This window comes from Cryptomeria japonica, chromosome 11, assembly GCF_030272615.1.
Source record: "Cryptomeria japonica chromosome 11, Sugi_1.0, whole genome shotgun sequence".
Taxonomy (NCBI): Eukaryota; Viridiplantae; Streptophyta; class Pinopsida; order Cupressales; family Cupressaceae; genus Cryptomeria; species Cryptomeria japonica.
The window spans coordinates 28240877-28249169 of NC_081415.1; positions in this window are offsets into that span (position 1 = coordinate 28240877).

Sequence of the window (8293 nt, forward strand, 5' to 3'; positions counted from 1 at the left end):
CATGTGTAACTCTCCACCTTACATGGGTAGTTGAGTTACACACCCTCTTTTGGCTTGTTGTGCCACCTCTCATAACCACTATTTTGTCATTTCCTAAGTGGGTTATGGGGTAGTTGGGTTTCACACCCTCTTTTGGCCTTATGTGTCAACTTTCTCAACTCCTTTTTTGTCTTCATGTAAGGAGGTTATGCCACATGTTTTGGCATTTACCAAGAAGGTGAAACCTCCCACTTTTTATGGGGAATAGGAGTTAATGCACCCCTTGGATGTATATGCTTATATTTTTCTATATAATAAGCACTATACTCTCACCTTCACTAGTCAAGTAAGTGGAGTGATAGCTCGGTGAGAGTCTTCTCCAAATTCTCCTCGTTGTCTCTATTTCTCTCTCATATTGAAATTATCTTCATTCAGCTATTTTGATCTTCGATCATCCGTTGTGTGAGGAGTTGCATGTGATCTACGACCGACATTAGATCTTGGCTCGATTCTCGCTTCTCGCAGAATCTCACATGGTATTAGAGCTTATTGTTTGGTATAGCTCATTGTTTTTTTTAATTTATTTTGAGGGATTTGAAACTTTTATATAGCTAATATTTTCCTTAAAAACTAAGTATGCTCTTCTCCTGCATTCTTGTGTGATTTGGAGAAATAGAACAATTTAAAAGAAAATAGCTTCTAGTTAAATCTGGTTTACATGTATGTGTTCTTGTAAGATCTGGGTGATTGCAGTTTTGTGGTTATATTGGAAACTTAATAAGAATTTCCAGAGTGTCCACAAGATTTGAAAAAATCAAAAGTGACTTTTACTTCACCAAAATCAGAGTTTGGAGGACACAATAAAAAATCAGAGTAAAATCTTTTTACTGGAGTTTTTTTTCATTTCGGCTTTAGTGTTCAAACTTCTGTTCACTTTCACAAAAAATGATTTCTAGGTTTTCTTTCCAACATCAAAAAACTTCTGGGTTTTGGATGGTATTTCCAAAAAATTAATAAATTTTGCAGAAATTGAGCTTGAATAGGGCCTAAGCTATTTTTTCTATTAGGGAAATTCAGCAACCTTTCTTAAAAGTTGCACAACTTTTGCCTCGGGTGTCAGATTTTTGCAAACAAATACTTGATGGAAAGCTAGAAATGAACACTCTATGTTATTGTAGGTCTAATTGAATTTTTTTGCATTTTTCTATCAGATATTAAAGGTTGTATCAGTTGCTTCTTTTTCTCTTCAACTGGTCATATCTTTCTCCTCACAACTCTGTTTTTCAAAAACTAATAGTTGTTGGAAAGGTATTGAGATAAATTAAGCAGTTATAAGGCTAATTTGTTTCAAATCTTGTCTCAAATTATTTGTATTTAAAATCTCTATTGGTTTCTTAAAAGAATTGTAATATGATAAAAAGCCTTGTAAATGCACTGATTATAAAGTGCCAACCTTGTAATATTGGTGGGGGGGGGGGGGGGTGATTTCTGAGACTAGTGAAAGAGGGGGTGTCTCTTCTGCCTTCTTTCTTGCACTTTTCCTGATTCTTTGCAATCTTCTTTTCTACTATCATGGATGCATCTATAGTTCCACTTTTAACACCATATAATTATTTTGAATGGAAATCTAAGATGATAATATATCTGAAAAGACATGGATATCATCGTGTTACTATGGGACTTGAAATTGAACCTCAAGATGCTGTAGAAAAGATTAAATGGTTTAATAAATGTGATGAAGCTTTTGGTACTCTATTATGTCAGTCTCTACAGACCTTCTTTTTCACATTGAATCTGCCACTACACCAAATGCAGTGTGGACCACTTTGGAAAACCTCTTTGGTAAGCAGGATGAGCTAAGATGTCATCAGTTAGAGAATGAACTCATAGGGTTGAATCCAACCAATTTTGATACTATACAAGACTTCTTCACTAAACTTAAGTCTGTAAGATTGCAGTTGGAATGGTGTGGAACTAAGAAAGATGATAAGCAACTGATCTTGAGTATTCTTTCAAAGCTTGGTCCTAACTATTCAGTGTTTGTTTCTACACTCTATGCTACAAAATGTGCCCTAGGTACCACATTCAAAATGCCTTCTCTAGATGAATTTTCTATAGAACTCACTAGGGAGCAAGACAAATTGGTTCAAATGGGTACAATAAAACCCTCTAAGTCACATGCCTTAGTTGTAAATCAAGGCACAAAAGAACAAAAAGGGTCTAGTAAGCAAGATAAGAAACAAAAGAACCAAGGAGAGAAGAAAAAAGATCAAAAATCTACTACTTCAAAAGCAGATAATCAGACCTCTTCATCAAGAGGTGAACAACCTAAGAAGGAGAAGGTCAAGTGTTCTTATTGTAAGAGGCCTGGTCATGATGAACATAAGTGTTTAAAGAAACAAATTGTTCACCTTTCAAATCTTCTTGAAAAGAATAATATCAAGGTGCCTGATTCAGTCAAATAGAGTTCATCAGAAGGATCTTCCAAGGATACAGATAAGAGTAAAGGGAAAGGAAAGGGTAAGGCCCTAGTTGCTGTTGCTTCACAACCCAATTCTTGGATAATTGACTCGGGTGCTCGCACCACATGGCTTCTTCAAAAGATGATTTCACCTCTTTAGAGCCATGTTCTATGCCTTTCATACTAATGGGTGATGACACTCCTGTTGAAGTGCATGGGAGAGGGTCTATTGATGTGGGCGAAGGAACATTTAAGGATGTCCTTTGTGTTCCATGTTTATCAACTAATCTCTTATCTATTTATCAGATCACTCACACTGGTTCTAGCAAGCGAGTTGAGTTCACACCAGATACAGTGGTAATCAATGAAATGCATAATGGGTCTACTATTGTTGTGGGAAAAGCAGATCATCAATCCAGATTATATTAGTTTTCTCACTTTGTTCTTGACTCTCCTTCGACAGTTTTACTCACTCATGTAGATGAGATTAGTTGTTTGTGGCATCAACGATTTGGCCACTTGAACTATCGTTACTTGCAACAACTCAGTAAACAAAACATGGTTTCAGGGTTGCCTTCTATTCGTTTTTCTGATGGAGTTTGCCAAGGATGTATTCTTGGTAAGCATCCTGAGGAGAAGTATGATAAAGGCAAAGCATGGAGAGCTCCACAACTATTGGAGTTGGTACATAGTGACTTGGTAGGACCATTTCCACAACCATCTTTCAGCAGGGCTAGATATGTCTTAACATTTATTGATGACTTTTCCAGATTTACATGGGTTTACTTTCTCAAACAAAAGTCTGAGGTATTTGAGAATTTTCTAGATTTCAAAGCTTTTGCAGAGAAACAATTTGGGAAGTTCATCAAGATTCCGCATACAGATAATGGGGGTGAATATGTTAATAATCAGTTTGAGCAATTTTGTGCTTCAGAAGGTATCAACATGAAGCACGCAGTTCCATACAGTCCTCAACAGAATGGTGTCACAGAATGAAAGAATAGGTCCTTGAAGGAGATGGAAAATTGTATGATTCACTCCAAGTCTTTGGCACCTCAGTATTGGGCAGTGGCCATCAATTGTGCATGTTACATCTAGAACCAAGTTCCTCATAAAGCTGTGAAGGGGGTAACTCCTTTTCAAGCTTGGACTGGTTGGAAACCTACAATTAAGCATTTCAGAGTGTTTGGTTCTCTTGCATGGGCCCACATTCCAGCAGAGAAACGCAAGGCTATGGATCCGCAGAGCAAGCCTTGCATATTTGTTGGGTATCCAGATGATGTCAAAGGGTATAGACTTCTCCATCCCTCTACACATGAGTTGTTCATTCAGAGGAGTGTTCATTTTGAGGAGAGTTCTTCTATTTCTTCTCATACCACTTCTCCATCCACTATCACATTGGAGACATTGCATGATGATGACAGTTCTTCTGGGGATCTTAATCCTCCTAATCATATTGAGGAGTCTTCTTCCTCCACTTCAAATGGTGACAGTGATGGTGAGGATTCACATTCTTCTCATAATCATCCTTCAGAGGTTGATGATTCTCCCCCAGACTCTCTAGCTTTAGTGCCTCTTTGGGCTCGACAAACTTTTGAGTCAGCAGGAGATTGGCTTGGTGATCCATCAAATTCTAGAAGAACTAGGTCACAATTTCAGCAAGCTCCACATCTCTTCATTGCTTCAGCTTCTGATCCACAGTCTTTTCAAGAAGCTACAGGTGTTCTCGAATGGGATGCTACAATGGAAGAAGAGTTGAATTCCTTGGAAAGGAATCACACATGGGATTTAGTTCCTCTTCCTAAGGGAAGGAAACTTGCTCGCTGGAAGTGGATCTATCAAACAAAATTTGTAGTAGATGGGTCGGTTGATAAGTATAAGGCTTGCTTGGTAGCAAAAGGATTTTCCCAAGTTCCAGGGGTTGATTACTCTGAGACTTTTGCTCCAGATGCTAAGATGAATTCCATCCGGCTTGTCCTTGCTATTGCTGTAACCCATCGTTGGGAAGTTCATCAGATGGATGTCAAGAGTGCATTTCTTCATGGTGACCTTCAGGAGGAAATCTACATGGAGCAGCCACAAGGGTTTGTTCAAGATCCTTCACTTGTGTGTCGACTTCAAAAGTCTCTCTATGGCCTCAAACAAGCTCCTCGAGCTTGGTATGCCAAGATGGACTCCTTCCTTCTGACAGTTGGTTTTACTCGATGCCATTCTGATCCGAATGTCTACATTCTGCACCAGGATGATACTCTCACATTTCTAGTTCTCTATGTTGATGACTTGTTGATCACAGGGAGTCACTCATCCACCATCAAGGTAGTGAAAACTGCTCTACATGATAGATTTCTAATGTCAGACTTGGGTATTCTACATTACTTCTTGGGAATTGAGATTACTCAATCTTCTTTAGGCATCTTCCTTGGACAACCCAAGTATGCACTCGATATGCTCTCTATATTTCGCATGGCTGATTGTAAGCCTGCACCTACTCCTTTTTTGTCTGGGGTCAAACTTGAGGCTAAGTGCTCTTCACCCTTGGTTGATAGCACTTTATATCGACAAATTATTGGGAGCCTCATCTACTTGACTTGTACGAGACCTGACATTTCATATGCGGTGGGCATGGTCTCTAGATTCATGCAGGAGCCACATGAGTTGCATTGGAAAGCAGCTAAGCGGATTCTCCACTACATTCAGGGTACTCACAATTATGGAATTCAGTATGCAGCAGGCATGGATATTGACTTGGTGGGATATACGAATTCAGATTGGGCGGGTGATTCTCAAGATCACAAATCCACTTCAGGGTATTGCTTCTCACTTGGTTTTGGTCCAGTTTGTTGGTTGAGTAAGAAGCAGTCTGCAATTGCTCTTTCATCAACAGAGGCTGAGTATCGAGGGGCAGTTAATGCCACCACTGAGGCTATTTGGCTTCAGAATATTCTCACTAAGTTTGGTATTCCAGTTAGGAAGCCTACTATCATCTTTTGTGATAATCAAAGTGCTATATAGATCTCAAGAAATCCAGTTCATCACCAGAGGACGAAACACATTGAGATATATATGCACTATATTCGGGAGCTCATTCAGGAAGGCATCATTGATCTTAAGTATTGTTCTACAATGGAGAAAACTACAGACATCTTCACCAAACCCTTCACCGAAAGCAAGTTCCTTCATTTGCGATCTTTGCTTGGGATACGACAGGTGTCTACTTCAGGAGGGACTTCTTAGTCCTTCTTTCTTTCTTTCTTTCTCTCCTTATTTAGGGGGGGGCTATTCCTCTTATGGGGGGCTTCTTCTTTTGGGGGGGCTATCTATGTACATGGGTACCTAACATGGTTGCATTTGCCGAGACCCATATTTTCACCCACCTAAGCTACGCTTAAGGGGGGGTGTTAGTGTAGGTTTTTTATTTTCCTTATGTTAGGGGTTATTTATTTTTCCTACACATATTATTTAAACTTGCTTAGGTTAATAGGAGTGGTTTATATGAGGACACGTGGTGAAATACTTCAGCTACATGTGTAACTCTCCACCTCACATGGGTAGTTGAGTTACACACCCTCTTTTGGCTTGTTGTGCCACCTCTCATAACCACTATTTTGTCATTTCCTAAGTGGGTTATGAGGTAGTTGGGTTTCACACCCTCTTTTGGCCTTATGTGCCAACTTTCTCAACTCCTTTTTTGTCTTCATGTAAGGTCCTTCACTTTCCTGCGAACTACCTGTCGGCTCCTGCACACTATTTCTTGCCACCGCTCGTGGTCAACCGTCAGCCATCATTAACTCCTTCTAACAACCTTCTCCACCGGATTGTCGTGCTCAGAATCTCCGTCGATCGATCACCTCCCTGTCGACATCGCCAGTTCCCCTGATGACCAAGGTGCCATGCAGGTCGCCACACGTCCACCTATCATTAGACACGTGGAGCCTAGTCACTATGCCACTCAGCATACATAGTCAACAGTACCATATACCACGTACGTGCCTAGTCATCGTACAAACCCACTCAAATTTTGACACGTTAGCTTGTCTGTACAGTACGAACATCCTGCAAGGTAGACTGGTGAAGTTTTCACGACGGTTGGATGATCGTCAAATTTAAACTGGTGTTTTAATGACATCCTCCTGCATCATCATTTTTTGAAAATTTTGGACCCCTTCACCATTGAGATTTTTTATTTTGCAGTTCAACTTCAAATGGCCATATCTTACTCATTTTTTATCCTTTTTGGGTGCAATGTTTTTTGAAATGGGATAATTTTTTGTTTAATTTCATGTGGTGGTGTTATTTTATGGTTTGGGTGGACATATTGTTCAAAAATTTAGTTTTTGGTGATTGTACATGTCCAATCCCCGTTTCTGTAACTTCCAAGACTCCGTTTGGGCTCATATGAACTCCTTTTTAGGTGCAGTTTTTTTTAAGTGCATTTTTTTTCCTCTACTTTCATAATATAATATCATTTTGTATATATTTTGGGTGGAAATTGTACTTTCAACATATGGTCTTTTTTGGCCACTTTGGCACTTGTATTGCATAAATTTATCTTTCTGGTCTTTTGCATTGTAGTTATAAGCCTATTGGGGCAGTTGTAAAACAAAATGAGAAGTCCACCTTGCCTTTGGTTGCAAGTGGTCTATTGTACACGCACTACATATAAAGTGCCAAAATCATCATTTTTTTTAATTTTTTTTTTTAGGGGGGGGTACTTTGATTGAGTGAATTTGGGGGGGTGTCTCTTGTGTTTTTTCCTTTTTCTTCTATGGGTTCTCCTAAGTTTCCTCTCTTAACTCCTCATAATTATGCTACTTAGAAAATTGATGCATGGAGTAAACTTATGGAAAAAGGATTAATTCATTACATTGATGGAACTATTGTTTCTCCCGTTGATCCTAAGGCTAATCCCAATGGTCACTTGGATTGGCACACTAAAAACATTATGGAAATTGGTACCTTAAGAAAGTATGTATCAAAGGATCTCATATTTCATATTGAAAAATGTACCTTAATTAAGGATGCTTGGCAAAAGTTTCAAGACTTGTATGGTCAAGTTGATGAGACTAGGGGATATCAGATTGATAGTGATCTCACCATGTTAGTTCCCAATAACTTTGATACTATACAAGATTATGTCACTAAGGAAAAAGAGTTGAGAGCACAACTCAAGGATTGTGGCATTGATAAGAAGGATACTCAAATGATCTTCAACTTGATGGGCAAACTTCCACAAGAATATGCAACATTTGTTTCTAGTTTCCAAACCCATAGGATGACAATGGGTTCAAGCTATACAATGCCTACATTTGATGCTTTCACTGAAATGTTGATGACGGAGCAAACTAAGTTGATAAGGATGGGCATTCTTAAGACTTCTAAGTCTCAAGAATTAGTGGCAAATCAAGGGAACAAATGACTAAGGAAAGGATAACTCAAACAAGAAGAAAGGAAAATCAAAGCCTAAGGACAAAGCACCACCTTCTCTACAACAAGGGGATTCATCCTCTTCCAAGAAGGACAATTCACCAAAGAAGGAGAGACCTACTTGTGCCTATTGTAGAAAGGCTAGTCATGAGGAGAATCGTTGCCATTCTAAGAAGATTGATGAGCTCATACATATCCTCAAAAAGCACAACATGGATTTGCCTAATGCCTACAAGAAGGAGGATTCATCACCTTCCACTTCCTCATAATCAAAGGGGAAAGGGAAAGCATTCATGGCCTCTACAAGTGGGAAGACTCACTCTTTTGGGACAAGAAAAGGAAAATCTCTTTGTGCTACTACAAGTCACGGTTTAGGGAGATGGCTTCTAGATTCAGGGGCTTCTCATCATATGGCATCTTCATAGACTA